General features: G+C 37.3%; 1 long non-coding RNA gene across 1 annotated transcript; it reads left to right on the forward strand.

The window, feature by feature from the left end:
* Positions 1–4,233: 4,233 nt before the first annotated feature.
* On the forward strand, positions 4,234–5,414 carry LOC128026075 (uncharacterized). The gene is made up of 3 exons (XR_008186332.1): positions 4,234–4,852; positions 4,972–5,078; positions 5,242–5,414. It is a non-coding gene; the product is annotated as an uncharacterized LOC128026075 (long non-coding RNA).
* The last annotated feature ends 11,795 nt before the right edge of the window (positions 5,415–17,209 follow it).

A 17,209-nucleotide genomic window follows, 5' to 3' on the forward strand; every position in this document is an offset into this window, starting at 1 on the left:
TCTCGTCAATGACTAAAAATAATTGTTTTTGTACAGCAGATAGAGATTCCAGACGTAAAGTAACTTTAGCACATGGAGTGTTTTTCTTTGTATCATCTGTCATTTCAGATTTTCAAAGATCTTGGCACCGATGTCCTGCAAGCTGCTTTGGAGGGTTACAATGCCTGTGACTTTGCTTATGGCCAAGCAGGCTCAGGAAAGTCCTGCACCATGATGGGTAACCCAGTTAGGTTCACATCTCATTACAGTCTGCTACACAAGTGTAATTTCAAAACCTACCAATCACAGCTAGTAAAACTCTCCAGAAGATGCACATAGTGGTTCACAACCCCAGTGACTGCTGATTTCACTGCATGCTTCTCATGAGTAATCAGAATGTGACAAGGGCAGTCACAAATGAAGAACACTACATAACTATAACCTGTCATCTGAGAGACTCATTCAGATTTTTTTGATTATAATCATTATATTCTGTCTAATATCCCCCCTTTGACCTTTAGTGTGCAGACTTGGAGTTCTGATTTATTCAATAGATAGTTGAGAGAGAGAGCTGAAATCAGAACGTCTAAATTGTGTGGATGTTTGAAAGGGCAAAAGCACCATGGGAAAGCATTCTTTTTCCTAAAATGTGCGTTATGCAATACTTTTAGACTTTATTTATTTTATTTTAAAGATGATGATGATGTGAAAATTGACTGCACAGTGTCACATATTTGCTTGTTCTTCTTAAATGATACAAAATGTCTTATGTACATTCTAACATTTTCCATTATTTCTGACCTTGGTCAAGCTTAGCTCTGTTTTTACAGCTTCTTTGGATAATTGACAATGTATTAGCTAGTAAATATACTCCATGCTATGATTAAATGAATTTTTGCAACAAAGTAAAAATTAAACTTAACCACATTTAACTGACACTTTATTTATTAAAACTTGTCTTGCTTGAATTAATAGTTTACCCCAAAAAGGACAATTCTGTAATCATTTACTCACTTATATGTTGTTTCAGACCTATGTTGCTAACTCATGGGTAATCAATCAGCCCAGTTCCTTAACTACAAGGCTACATTTATCAAATTTTTTTCAGTTTTCCCTCTCTCATGATGATTGTGGACTGATTCCAAAGATAAGTGATAAGTGACGTGACATGCAGCCAAGTATGGTGACCCATTCTCAGAATTCGTGCTCTGCATTTTACCCATCCAAAGTGCACACACACAGCAGTGAATACACACCCAGAGCAGTTGGCAGCCCTTTATGCTGCGACGCCTGGGGAATCTGTGAGGGGCCGTAAGGGGAATCCGTAAAGATCTGTGAGTAGATGTTCCACCACATCAATGGAGTGTTACATAAAGACGAAGCATCATTTCACATGGAGGTCAGGTATGAATGTGAGATGTCTAGATAATAGCATAACTATGCTGTGGGTAGATTACCAAAGAGTGAGTAACATAAGTAATTCAGACGTGTCAAGAGAGCTACCTATACAACCACAGTTGTCAGTGTCTGCTCCCATCATTTGCTCCATGGCGGTTTATTGTAGGTTGATGATACAATCAAAATCCTAGGGAGAAGGACAGGCACATTGCAGTGTGTAAATGAGGTGTCCATTCTGGCAGCTTGTCCTTTCTTATGGGCATTGTAAGATCGCAGGAGTGTAATCACAACCAGCTGATTAGGAAGGTCAGTGTCCAGCCTCCGTCTGCTTCCACCTAAAGCAGTTATCATAATGGCTTCTCGATAACAGCCCATGCAGTAGATTAGATGAAGAGACAGACAGTGAGACCAGGGGTGTGACTAGACCTATTAAATGTTATTTTAGACATTAGAGATACTGTGACCTGGCTATCCCAGTTCAGTTATGCTTTGAGCATTTGTATACTGTTATACACTACTGCTCAAAAGTTTGGGGTCAGTAGGATTTGAAAGAAGTATTTTATGGTCACCAAGGCCCCATTTGCTTGACCATAACTACAGTAAGATCAATATGTTTTAATTTATTTGATTATTTCAAAATGCAATTTTCAGCAGCTTTCAATGTCACATGATCCTTTAGAAATCATTATAATATGATGATTTTGTGCTCTTATCAACTTTGAAAACAGATGTTTTATTTATTTATTTTTATTTTTTTTTTGGGGGGGGGGTGTTATTCAATGAAAACTTCAAAAGAGTAGCATTTACTTGAAATAAAAACATTTTGTAATATCATAACAAATGTCTTTACTGTCACTTTTGGTACATTATCTTGATGGATAAAATGCATTTCTTTCTTTTATTTTCTTTCCAAAAAACAAACAAACAATGAAAAAAAAAAACCCCTGAAAAGACCCAAACTAAACTCAGAACAGACCGAAGAGACCCAAATCAGAACTTAACTTAACTCAGTTTGCCTGCAGTAGGGTTGTTTGACAAAAGTCAAAAATGTTCTTATGGAGCTAATATGTCCAAAATGAAACTTATGCTACTATGCCAGAGGCCTTGATTAACAACAATATTCACGAGAAACAATATTGTACAAAATACTATTTATTGTAAAATACAGTAGCTGTTGTGTAGCATGTGATAAAACATTGACTGTTTATGTCCATATTTCATAACAATTTGCTTGTGCAGACTTCTAGATGTGAATGTGCCCATTGTAAAAAATGAAGCTGTGGAGTTTAAGTCTTTTGCTTGTTGCATAAATGAGGTCCTTAAATACACATACTTTATATTGATTGCTGCAGTACAAAAAAAGAGGTCCCAATGCTTTCAAACAAAACAAAAATAGTCAATAGTCATGTCCCTGAGTGAGACCTGTCTTCATCAATGGACAAAAGACTGATTTTCTTTACACTTTCTAAATGGTTTCTCCTGCATTATGACTGTGGCTTCTAAATGCCTACAAGATGTGGATTAACTACCTGGATTCCCTCCTTTAAACAGTGCTCATTCACTGGGGACTGTTCAAGCAGAAGAGGCACTGAAGATTTCTGACTGTCACATTTTAATTAGTTCACTGTTAGTTTGTATTGAGCGCAAACCCATGCTGTCTTTCCCTCTAGCTTCATTAGGAGATGAAGAGGGACCAATCTGTCTTTCATTTCAGTAGCCTATTTAAACATTCACATTTCTGCAGACAGCCCGAAATAGGTTTATCATCTTGTGGGATTTTCATTCTTTTCTGACTGGCGAGACATTTCCCCCTCACCCACGACTGCTGTAATAAGCTCTGTTGTGATATACTGCCGTGTGCTCAGATTCATGGAAAATGTGTGGCATCTAAATTCTTGTCAAGTCGCCGCGTTCCATCACTTCCGAGTTTTCAATCATTTTATTTACACAAGATGGTATTCAGAGAGTGGAAGGTGATTGATTTGAGTTTTCCAGGCAATTGCTATAGAAATGATCTAGTCAAAACAAAGAACATTTTATAAGCTAGCAAATAAGCTATTTAACTGAAATATAAACTAAATCAGAGGTATTTAGTAAAACTGTGGGAATGTGCGTCACATAAAACCAGCATTATTAGTGGAGTCAGTGTTGAAGTTTTTGTATTGTCAACATTTTATCCCATTATACCCCAAAGTAGTAGTCATTGCTGTACATTCTGAGATAAAGGCTGTGAGTTTAGAGGAGGGAACATCCTAGAGATGGACCATATGTGGAGGCTAAAATGACTATAAAACAGCACCTCACATCATGATGACTGACCGCATGCTCATGTTTTAATGTTACTTTATTGAATTCTGAAACAGTTGATGCAGGAGGGCAACAGAAGACGTGCCACTGCCAGCACAGGCATGAACCACGTCAGCAGCCGATCCCACGCCATTTTCACCATTCGTTTCAAGGTCACAGGTCCATTTACCCTGCTGAATGCCATCTGCCTCTCTATTTGTGCATTTGCAGCTTGAAGTTATCAACTCCCTGTTTGTATTATCCAGTGAGATTTCTCCATTTTCTATTTATGTTGGCCATATCTGGGTAATGATACACAGATATCATTGTGATTTATGCACAAGTTATATTGGAGTGACCTTTGAGTCGTTAGTCTGTCAATGGATATGTTTAGAATACTAGATTACTACTTATTGCACAGTATGTACTGTATAAAAAAAATAGTCTGCACTCAGCAGTATATCGTCAGTAAAAAGTTAATCAGTAGACATTATTCCATATGAAATGTTTTGAGTGGGATTCAGTTATCTTCTTGGATATAAAAATGGTTATTTTATGTTGTTATTTAAAGATGTTTTAACATTTGGAAATAATCTATGATCAAATAACGAGTTAAGAATGAGGTGCTAAAAATCATGGTTCATATTACTTCCATTTTATCCATCACAGTAGAAATAGAGTATTATGATAGTATGCTGCTCCAAACATAGCTTCATTTCTTTATTTTGTCAATATTCTATCCATCTTCTCAGTTTTTCCATGTTATAACATTTTAAACTCGGTAAGGCTTTGTTGGTTACAAATTGGTAAATCCAGCTATTTTTATATATTCATGATAATGTCAGACACTCCAGGGGATCAGCTGTCATACATTATTAAGCTTTTCCAAACTTACTTTCCTCTGTTTCAATCAAAAGTGTTTCTTGCTGCTTCTTTTCCCTATTGCATTTTGGTTAAGTGCTTAGAATTTTGGAATGAGAATTATCAGACTATAACACATTGCAAAATATGGCCTTATAGGCTATGTTTGATGCAGAGTTACCATGTGAGATGGTGAGTAAGGTACACCTAGTTGACCTGGCAGGAAGTGAAAGAGCTAATGCCACACAGGCTACTGGCATCCGACTGAAGGAGGGAGCCAACATCAATAGATCTTTGGTTACTCTGGGAATTGTCATCTCTACTTTAGGTAAACAAAACAACCTTCAGAAAGTTACCAAAATCTATGTATCAGGTTAAGATTACATGAACTTTTATTTTTTTGTTAGGTGAGTATTCTTTGTTATTTCTGTATTTCTATTGTCACAGCTGATCTGTCCGTTGGTGATGGAATGAAAAATATGTTTTTCCAGAAAGTTTCCATACAACAAAAGTTACATTTGGGCTGTCAAGCTCCAAAAAAGGCCTAAGAAAAGGTGGCAGACTTTTTTTTCATTAAGATTAACTCTTAAGATTGTCACATTGTGCCTTTATATATTGGTCTGCTGGTTCTACTTTTTGATATTCTGTTTCAATTATATTTCTCGCCTATATTATGTATTAAGTATTCATTTTGTTTTATCTTTTCTGTTACTCCAGCCATCTCACCTGCTGACATAAACTGTAGCGAAACTCTGAACATGCTTTGTTATGCCAGCCTAGCCAAGAACATTTTAAATAAGCCCACTGTGAATGAGGACAGCAATGTAAAGATTATCAGAGACCTGCAAGCTGAAATTGTCCGTCTGAAAGCGCAGCTGTCTGCAGGAAATCAGGTGATTTGAATTTGACTTCATCCTCCTGAGACAACACAGGCTGAATATCAATTTGTATATTATCAGTATTATATGGTGTGTCAGGATAAGTTTGTAGGAATGAAAAAAAAAATCACAAATGAGATCTCGTTAATATCTCAGTTTCTCTTAGACACCAATGAGATGGAGATCTCCAGCTTTTCTTATTACTCTTGTGAGAATAGGAATATGACTGTAGTATTCTCACATATGTCTTTTCTTGAGATTCTGAAAAGACCTCATTGATGGCTCACACTATTCCCAAATCATAATACACCGAAAATATTACGTCAAAATGGCCCAAATGACATACTTCTGTGAAGTCTATGCATGCCTTTTGAGCTGACATTGGTTACAGCCTTTTATGGTCTGGAAATGTGTACAGATGTTTTGTGCACCATTAAGATGTATTTACAGCCTTTGTTTTGTTTCTCGGGGGTCACATGACTTAAATGCTTTAGTCCTCTTCCTTTCAGATGGTGTCAGTTGAACAGTCTTCAGGGTCGAGTGTGGAGGAGAGGCTTCATCAGGATGAAGCCAGAGTAAGTGTCTCAGTTTCTCTGCATATCACCAGACTACTTGAGCGGATCTTCTGGTGATTAAAAGTTGGGTAAAACTGAGCATTGCAGCAGATCACTCCTTGATTTGCCCGCATCTCATGGATGTTTAAGTATGATGAATGCCGATTTAAGGAGATAATTAAAATCCTTTGTGTTAGAAGAGGTCAGTAGCAGCATTGTTGATTCTATTTTAATTTTATATTAAGCTGCTTTTCCTTTGATGTTTGGATGTAAATATGCATTCATATTGATTGCAATTGCGGCACTAATATTTACAAATGCTTTACCATCACAACCCAGTAGACACGTTTATATGCATTTTTATCTTGTAGAAATAATGCAAAGAATCTTTCTTCAAGTTCAGGAACTGACAGAACTAATCAGGCTAATAGTTGGAAATAAATCCACAACATTCTTGGGGTTGGTAACTTGCACACATTAATAAAATGCCTTCACAGTTTCCTTTCAAAGATTAATTTAAGGACATGGTGATGAAATTAAATGTCACAGGAGTTCACAGGAAAACCCCAAAATAACAATTCTGTAATTTACTCTCAAACCTGTATGTGGCACTTTTTATACCATAAAATATGCCATACACCTTCAGTCAAAATGGAGAACAGGTTTTATCATTTGATATTACTAAGCTCTCACACCTTGCATGCTTCTTTTCAAGAATCCACTGTAGCTGCAAGAGCACAGCATTCTACCTCTGTAACTAATTTGTTTATCCACAGTGATCTGAGAAAGATTGCAGTGAATCAAGTCTGCTCTTCTCTGAAAGCATTCTGTGTAAACTGTGGCAGTCATTGAAGTAGTCTGTTGTGAGGTGGAAAAACAATATCACTTTAGCTCTGTGCAGCACCATGGCTCCATGTGCTGCTTAATAGAGAGGAGGAAATCGCTGGTTTATTAACCAAATAACCTCCTACAATGCCATACACACAGATTTTTGATATAATGCTTTTGTCCTATTAACTGTGCAGTGAAAAAGGGGTCAAGTATTCTGTATGTTCCTGGTATATTTGACAAATAAATATTCTGCCGCTGGTGAGAGCTTTGGTGTACATGGAGCTGAATTGCTTCTAGGGATGTACAGTAGGTTTAAGTATGGAATGTGTCATGTCTTATCAAACTTAGTCAGGGTATGCACTATTCAATTTTATGTGAATTTGAAGTTCAGTCTGCTTAAACTGTGTTTTGTACTATTGTAAGTTTCACTTTTTTCATCCTGCCCTGTCAATGATCTTTTAATGTCTTTATTAGAATTATTAGTTTAGTCAGATTGTCCTTTGATAAAGATCACGTCTTCTAAAGTAAAGAATACTTGCTATATTGCTTTTTTGTAAATGATAATTTTTATACACTGCGACATACACCTCAACTTTTAATGTGCTCCTTGATCTGTTTTTCCTCTTGTACAATAGTGTTATATGATGATGTGATGTGGTTATGGAAGGTTTGATGGTTCAATCCCCAAGAGTTGTCATTACCACTGTGCCCTTGAACAAGGCACTTAACCCCAGGTTGCTCCAGTGAGATTGTACCGTAATAAATTCATGCCGCCGTTCCATGTCAAAAGTTGTGGAAGTGCAACTGGCCCTGATTGTGTGGCAATAAATAACAGTTGGATTCTTCTATAAACATCACATTTAACGGCAGCTGGTATATTTCCCACCGACAGGTGGCAGTGTTGCTCTTGATAAGTGCAGTTGTCTTGCAACATTTTTGCCTTTGGCTGGTTGTGTGTTTGATGGGGTGCTGTATAGCAGCCTGTGGTGTGGTAAATGGAGGTTTTCAGACTGTAGCTGAAGTCTGGGGGTCAATTTCAGGGCACAAGCTGGAACTGTCAGAATGTCACAACATTAGCTCATTGGTATGAGAGCCTGTTACCTCTGTTTTTCTCCTGTGCGTATGTGTGTGACAACAGATAGGGAGACAGGGAAAGAGTCCATGATAGAGTAGGAAGGAGAGCAAGAGATGCTTACACTCTCTCTCCATCTCTCTCTTTCTTTTTTTTTCTCCCTCCATGTCTCATTTACACACATACACATCCAAAAAGCAAAACAGAGATGGCAGATGGCCACGCATACTCTCTGAGCTTTTAGCTGCTCATCTGCTCCAGTCCAGACAGCAAGACACAAGCCACAGAGGGCCAAATAGCCCAGACCTCTATTTAGCTATTACTCACTTCCTGCCATGCCAGCATGCCAACTGTCTTTCTGACCACCCCACTTTTAGCCAATTGAAATAAGTGTGCACGTGTTAGGGTTGAAAGAAAGTTGAGGAAATGTCCAGGGACCAATTTGTTGTCAGCTTCTGTAAATTTCTGCTCTGTCCTCACCAAGCCACCTAACAGCATCGGGACGAGCCGTTGATGCATCAGCTGAATTTAATTGCAGATAATCACTTCAAATAGCACATCTCCACACACATCTTGACTGAGAAGCAGAACATTTTACAATGCAGCGCGATTTTGCAATCCCCAAAACGCAGATGATGGCTGTTTTTATGGTTTTCGGCATTGGCTAGCATTGGCATATTAAGCATCTGTTGTCTTGTGTTATTATCATATTATACTGGTGGCAGACAGTGAAATACATGAAAATGAACAATTCAGAATAGATAAATAAAGTACCACAATCAAATGCAATTCAAATCGAATTTTGGATATTTACTTTACAAGTAATGTGGGACAAACTTTAGTACTTGTGTTTCTAAAGTATTAGATAATGTTGTCATATTACATTTCATTGTATTGTTTCGTTTTGGTTCAGTGTTCAGGTGAAAAGGCGGAACCAAAAGATGGCACTGTAGCACTTTGATGATTCTTGCTCCTCCACATGGACTTGAAGCAATGAAATAAACAAAAGAAAGTCTACCCATGGTTTATATTTAATTTCAAGCTATTTAGATTACTATGTCATCCAGCCACCATAAAAACTGCTTTAATGATGTTGAAGTCAACATGTGGCAGAGTGAAGGGAGGGGGGTTTGTGCAGCAGATGATTAAAATGGCTTCTCTTGGTGAAGAAGTATTAACTGAGATTATGCGTACCGTGCTTTGCGGTTTCTCTTCCTCAATCAGCCTCATGTCTGCAGTGGCCACCCAGTGTGTGTTTATGCACAGTTCGAGTGATGGCCATACATGATGATTAAATGCATGTTTTTCTGAGTGATCAAAGTGGAGATTCTTCAATGTAATAAGGTTCCTTTCTGCGAAAGAAATGCGCTCTGTAGATTTGTGGGTATTTTCATGATATTTGGTGGATAACATAGCCAGTTCATAGTAATCTGCCAAATACTTATTTGAAAAGAGGCCTTTAGGATCTTAAAGGGTTAGTTCACCCAAAAATGAGAATTAGGTTGAGTTTTACTCACCCTGATGCATCCTAGGTGTATATGACTTTCTTCTTTCAGATGAATCTAGTCGGAGTTGTATAAAAAAATTGTCTTTGATATTTCAATTTCTAGCATTGCACTTAGTGGGTGTTGCATTGCTTCAGACCAAAAGACGTGAAATAAAAAGCGCCCTTCCATAAAAAAAGTGCATCGCACTTAGTGGGTGTTGCATTGCTTCAGTTCAAAAGATGTGAAATAAAAAGCACCCTACCAATAAAAAAAAGTGCATCGCACTTAGTGGGTGTTGCATTGCTTCAGTTCAAAAGATGTGAAATAAAGAGTGCCCTTCTATAAAAAAAAGTGCATTGCACTTAGCGGGTTTTGCATTGCTTCAGTCCAAAAGACGTGAAATAAAAAGTGCCCTTACTTAAAAAAAGTGCATTGCATTTAGCGGCTGTTGCATTGCTTCAGTCCAAAAGACGTGAAATAAAAAGTGCACTTCCATAAAAAAAGTATCTCACACGGCTCCGGGGGTTAAACAAAGGCCTACTGAATCAATGTGTTTTTGTAAGAAAAATATGTATATTCAAAATGTAATAAATCACTTGAATCTAGCTTGCACTCACTGCTGTAAACGGAAGCAGTTCCAGGGGAATTATATATGAGGTCAGCTTTAATTAACACGTGCCAAAGGCATTTTCAGAGCATGTTGCCTTATACTACATAAACCTGAAAGAAAAGCTGGTGAATCAAGAACTTTGAGTAAAGTGCAAAAAAGGGGTATATAACAGGTTAATTCAAGGAGCCCTGGAGTGTGCCATTGAGGCTAATCATGAGACAATGCTACAGTCCTTAATTAAGAGATTTTGATTAGTCACATATGGCAGATTAATCTCAGAGCACCCAGTGCTCTAATTAATGACCATGTTGTAATTCTTTCCATCACTGTTCAGTTGGGTTTCCAGTTGCTAGCTTGGCATGGTCTCAGTGGGTGTGTTGAACAAAATGAAAAGAATGCTAACAGACATGAAAACAAACCAAAACAAAACAAAGGATATCCACAAGATGGATACGTGTCTCGATATGACTCACAAACAACAAGGATGCAAGTGGTCAGGACGTCTGATTGTTTTATAAACTGGCTAAAGCTATTCTTCTTGTTTTTGATGAGTGTGATGGCATCTTGAAGACATTTGGTCAAAAAATTACATTTCAAAGATGTCTTTTTGATCAACTTTAGCCATTGAACCATTAAGAGTTATTTGAGCATAAAATGCCAGCTGTTTAGATCCCTTACTGAGGTAGAAGCGGGACTGTTCAAAAAGGTCATCACTAAGAATAGTTTTACCTCAGCTTGAATGTACAGTCCCATGATTTCTGTGATGTGGAAAACATCACTAGTGAAATCTAGTCATAAAAATTGAATTACTGTGCAATGTATAATGTCACAATTTGGAAGAATAAATCAAAAGTAGGGCTGTACACTTAAATTGCAATTATGTATGTCTCTGTGAATATTAAACCACTGCTGTTTAAATGTGAAGCCTCTGTGTCTTTGTGTGAACGAGCAGAGCAGGTCTTCATTATACAATCCAAGTTTTTAAAATTTTAGGATTTGGAAAAAGATTAAGATTTTATAGGGCCTTTTGTATATTGCATCTTGGATAAAGAACAGATTATTTGCTTAGCCTTTAGAATTAAATACATACATATCTATGTATGTATTAGATACATATCCCCCTCCCACTAATTAATTGGCCTCAACACTAAACGATATGTCTGACAGAAATCCAATACAGCTCACCATCCCTGCAGTAAAGCATGGAGGTGGTGATATCCTGTTAAGGGGGAGTTTCTCTGCAGCAAGGACTGGAACGCTTGTCAGGATAGAAGGAAAAATAGATGGGGCCAAATAATGTCAAATTCTTGAGGAAAAGCTGCTGCCAGAAAGTTGTTAATGGGAAAAAGTTTACCTTCCAACATGACAATAAAGCAAAACACACAGTTAAACTGAGCACACCGTGGTTACAGGAGAAAAAAGTGAATGTCCTTGCATGACCTAGTCAGGACCCAGACTTAATCCCCATTGAAAATCTGTGCAATGAGTTGAAGACTGTAGTCCACAAACAGTCACCATCAAATTTAACTGAACTTGAGCAGTTCTGCAAAGTAGAGTGGTCAAATACCGCAAAGTCTAGATGTGCAGTTAGTAGAGACATTTCCCAACAGACTAAAGGCTGCAATTAAATCCAAAGATGGTTAACCAAAATACTGACACAAATGCTGAGTCTCAGTCATCTATCTGTCTGTCTGTCTATGCATACATATATATTGGTCTGTCTGCATATATATAATGACCAGTGGAAGAATTAAAGATATATTTTAATCATATATAATAATATACTAAGTTATATTTTGATAGATATCAGTTTTATTTGAACTTGTAAAATGTCTTTTCTGTCTTTTTTGACAATTTCAGTTCTCACACTTTGAGCACACTTAGGGTTAACTTAGTTGATGTGAGTTGATTCGCTGCTTCACAGGAGTAAATTGATGCTTTTAGAAAGTGACGGCAATTCTCTAGCTCTGGAATGTAAACAGAATCTTAATTCGCTTTCTGAGGCAGATTTGGAATGCAAAGTTATGCAGCAGCTTTGCTGTTGTAGATTGGTTACAGGGTGGGTGAGGAGGGGACAGCGGTTGGAGACGTGGTTCAATAGTGGACTCACAGAAAGAGAAAGAAGGTGTGAGGGAGGGAATTTGCTTCCATGCAGTGGCTGTCCCAGTCTTCGGCAGCTGGTGAGGTGATATGGGCTCATCACATTTGTTAATTTAGGAGTGCTCATACAGAACTGAAGGGAATAGAGAGGATTGATGACAGATATGGCGGCCTAACAAGAGCAGTTTATCTTCCAGTCGATTGTGCCATTTGTTTTCATTTCGAAAAAAAGAAAAGAAAAAAGATGCATCAAATCCCCGGAGCCACACACACAGACACTAACACAAGCTCTCATTCCGGTCTTGAGATGGCTCTGGAAGAGCATTTATTTATATATTAAATGTCTTTCTGTTGTCCCCCCAACCTTCCTATTTCTCTGAATGTCATTTTTCTTCCTCTCGCTTCTTTATCACTTTCAATGTTTATTAAAATCCACTTTTTAATTATGCATGACAACTGTTTAATTGCCGTGTTGTGATTACAATACATTCTTTTTTTGTCAGCCCTGGAAAGGTGTGAAATACATTCAGATATTAAAATGGGACGGAAATGAACAACAAATGGCAACAATTAAGTATTCCTTTAATGAGCTCTGCACACTTCCAGCTTATACCTGATGAAGCGGAATAGATAATGTAACATTTCTTCAAGGGATGTCACATCAATCGGAGAACCATATCAAGCAATGAAACAAAAAGCAATGTAAGATTTCATTAGTAAATCAACAACTGGCCAACATAGACCTCAGTACATATTAGTAACTAAAACAATTCTGACACATTCACAGTTATATGTTTTTTTTTAGACTTTGTGAAGGAATGATTCAATATTACTATATCTCAAATCTTAAGACTTGTTAAACAGAGGTGTGCGGTTACTTTTCAAAGCAAACAGATGATAAATCAGAAAAACCCCAAAATTTGCTTTTAATGGGATCTGAGTCATACTTAGGGGCCACAATATCATAAAGCCTTATGGACACTTTTGACTTGGCTAACCTACCTAACATCAACCCAGAACATCGTAGAAACATAAAACAAATGTGTGCCCTTGTACCTCAAACCTATCATTTTGACATAAAATTTTGCGTGGATAAGCATTATTTGTTATAAGCATTATTTGGAATTCTTCTTTGTTATTGTTCTTTAATACTGCCCTATTTGACAGTCAAACTTGCTTTTTCCTGCTCTATCTCCCCTCTCTCTATCTCCCCTCTCTCTGTCTTTATATTCAGTGCACCATTATGCAGTTCTTATCTTCTCTTGATCTCTCAACCCGTATATATTTAGAGCTCTTTTTAATCTTCACCCGGTGCATCTGCCTTGTTTTCAGACCACATTCAGTACATCAAATAGCTCAAATCTTGGGCACCAGAACCACCTTTAATTTGCCAAAAGAGTGAAATAAATTAGCGGTTTTATGATGAGCTTTTAAATGCCAGCCAAATCTCATTTGCTGCAGAAGTTTAGAGTGCATGTAATTTTACAGCCACCACACACACCATGTTTCAAAAGTTCTCAGGGGCAGAAGGTACCCTGCTCCCAGGCTTGCTCGCTCTCTCTCTCTCTGAAAAAGTGAGACAGTGCATTAATCTGCCGACATGGTGCCTATCTATCTCCCAGCCTCTCCCTCTCTTTCTCTTTCAATCTCTCCCTCTCATCTAATGAAGTCTTGGAAGAATTCATTTAATTAAGTGGAGAGAGGACCCTCCACACAATCAATGCTTCTCCCTTTTCGTTAGGAGAAAAGGATTTGGCTCCGTTTGCTGCTGTCAATGAGGTGGAAATAGACACATTGCTCTCTAGCTTGAAGAGGCAGAGAATGAGGAAGGAATGGCAGATGAGGTGAAAAAAAAAAGCCCACATTTGTTAAAACAAAAAATAGAGTGCAGGTAAGGTTATTTGATTGATTATGTGAAGGTGCCTTGAATGAACAGTTCCCTCAAAAATGGAAATAATGCCATGATTTACTCATTCTCATATTGTTCTAAAGCTGCATGACTCTTTCCCTGTGTACTTTTTTTTATCAATAAAATTAAATGAATGCAAACTGGAGATAATAAGCTCTAAAATAACAAAAAAGCAACACAAAAGTAGTCAGTAGTTTTTTTTATGTACACTGTGTCTTCTGAAATAATTCTGTATTTTTGTATGAGAAATGGATCCAAATTTAAGTTATGAATATCTGAATGATCTGAGACTCATTTGTGAAAGAAGTAGCAATGTCCAATTCACAAATCACACTAAATGGATTTTTGAGCTGACTTGTACAATATGGTCCGACTTTTGGAATATTGCAAATAAGTCATATGTACTACTTATAAGTGGCTTTTGCATACTTTTTACTTAACTTAAGACCTTCAGTTTCTGTTCATGGTGTTTGCACTGGAAAGAACAACAGGGAATTATTCATAGTTTATACTTTTGTGTTCTTTTAATCTGTTCACCAGTTAAAAGTAATGAAACAATATGAGTAAAATCACTTGCACATACACAGAGAATAGTTTAAAGGCAGTTAATTTTGTTCCACAGAGAATGAAAGACATTTGAGTCCTCAGGTCAGCGGGCACAGTGAACCAAAGCACATTAACTTTCATTCTGAAGAGAAAACCTTTGGTGCTCCAGTCTCCCAAGTTTCTGAAATAATACAAACATTCAGTCCAAGTCCAAAACTCCTTTCAAGATGTCCTCTGGCCCTCTTCCCTTTTTGAATGAATCCTCACAGGCAAATTGGTATGCAAGTGTTTTTCTTTTTGTTTTGCTGCTTCAGTATGCACAGGGCATCCAAAGGTCTTTTCTCATTGTTCAGTCAGGTGGATTGTTGTCATTATTTCCTCTCTCGTATTGGAAACAGAAGCGTGTTCTCCGGTGAAAGCACAGATTATTAAAAACGGAGTACTTATTTGATGAAGCATGACACTTTCTACCATTTTTGTGATGTTTGCATACAATGTGGAAAGTTAGACCCTGAGAAAATATAGGAATTCAAATGTATAGTAGATGTTTTATTTTGTTGAGACTCTACAAAAATCGAAGTCTAAAATAAAAAAAAGTCTAAAATAAAACATTTGCATGAATTAATTCTGTCATTTAAACCAATGACTATCATTTTTCTTAGAAGCTGAATTGCATTATGGGATATAGTACCTTCGTTACAGCAGGTATCCCTGTTGAAAAAAAAAAAATGCATTTGATGTTCTTGGATGCTGGTGTGCTTGTTTACCCAGATTGATTTTCGTAACTGTCTTAAACTTCCTGGTGGAATGACTTTACCTAGTTTTGCTGGTTAACCAACTAGACCATAACCAAACAAACAAATTAAATAAGAGGCATAACATGGATACCTGCTTCCACATTTAAGGGAAAAAATACATCCCGGACAGCAGCATTATTTTTCTGCTTATCAATACAGTCCTGTGAAGGACTGTTCAAATTAAATACATATTTAGATGTGTCCCCCCACCACCCTATCCAGTCCAAGTCCAATGGACTTTCCATGTGAATGCTGATTTAAATGTGACTTTTAAAATGTACGACACGGAGTGTAGGTATTGGAGTGTAATTATTTTTAATCGAACTGTCAACACTGCTCTACATTTTTTACATTTTTCACATGAATACCACATCTTTGGTGGGCAAATTCAAAACCTTTTTTTTTTAAAACCGATATATCAAAACAGTCTTTTATTTATTCTGTTTAGCATTTGTTGTTTTATCACTTATCAGAGTTTGATGCAACCTCTCGTCGTACTATGTGACATTTGTAGTTGCAGTTTGTACAAAACAGTCACATGATCACAACTGCCCTAAATCCCTCCTGCCTAATTATGATGGCTAACATTTTCAAAATTTCCTTACAATATTTAATTTCTGGTAGGTTGTCTATTAGCATATCCCTATACAATGTTTTTGTGAATGACTCAAATATCTGTGATATCAAACTCCAGCTTTCTCTCTACTACATTGGAATCAAGTCTTTTATAAATTGTAATTCAATCAGGACCACTTCCGTCAAGTATATTTATGACAATTATAATTGCATACAGTAAGTGTTGGCGGTATGGTTATGTTCTGGGCAGCACTCCACACGCCTGTCCATGCAGCCATGCTTGGACAGAGTGGGGAGAGCAGGAAGACAAACCCCCCTGGGGTACAGAACAGAATAATTATAAGCATATATAATTACAATTCACAATTACATGAGTTGTAAACAAAATGTCATAGATACTGCTTCCAATGAAGACACTGTAAAGAAAGAACAAGTTAGATCGGATTACAGGTTCAGTTGGTGGAGTTGGGGTTGGAGGAGGGAGTTAATTGAAAGCAGCAATGCGATGGAAGAGACACTGAATAATGGGAATTTAAATAGAATGCAGGTGATAGGTGCCAAGACTGGATTGGCACATGTCAGGAACAGCTGACTGTCAGCTGATGCATCGTGACTAACCGCGATGCGTTAGTTCAGTCAGAACCTCAAAAAAGTGTTTTTTATTTAAGTGTTATTGTTTGATTATGTAACGTATTGATTGTGATGTTTCCTTGTTGTAACATCGGTTTGGGTAGAATGTGGTTTCCTTTGGCAAAGTCTTTGAGAGTTTGAGATGGACCCATTGTTATCTAAATGATTTATGGTGTTTTCTTCATATTTTCACATCCCTCCCTCTCTCCCAGCATCCCCATTCCCCCAACCTTTCGACATGTAGCCAAAGCCAGATATTATTCTGCTTGGCCTTGGGGTATGAAGACAAAGCCATAAACAACACACACACTGTTTCCTCTGCTCTGATTCTTTACAATTAAATGTTTTATACTCGTTCCGCTTCTTCAAACATTTTTTTTTTTTGTTTTGTTTTTTTCTCAGATGGTTTAGCTCATCATCTTTCTTGCCAGCCCCAATCCATCTCATCTCATCTCATCTCATCTCCTTTAATCTGTTAACTCTTAGAAAAGAGTGTATTGGTGTGGTACTTGATTCCCAAATGCCCTATTTAATCTGCATTAATAAAGAGCAGTTCAGCACAGGGGTCGTTGTCTATCATTTAAAGATAAACCGCACCCTAACGTGCAGTTGAACTCATCTCGTGATGCTGTTTGTCAGTTTTTTCCAAGCAACATTTCTTGTCTATCACTAAAGTATTGTTTGGATCATTATTT

This window comes from Carassius gibelio, chromosome A13 (genome assembly GCF_023724105.1).
Source record: "Carassius gibelio isolate Cgi1373 ecotype wild population from Czech Republic chromosome A13, carGib1.2-hapl.c, whole genome shotgun sequence".
Lineage (NCBI taxonomy): Eukaryota > Metazoa > Chordata > Actinopteri > Cypriniformes > Cyprinidae > Carassius > Carassius gibelio.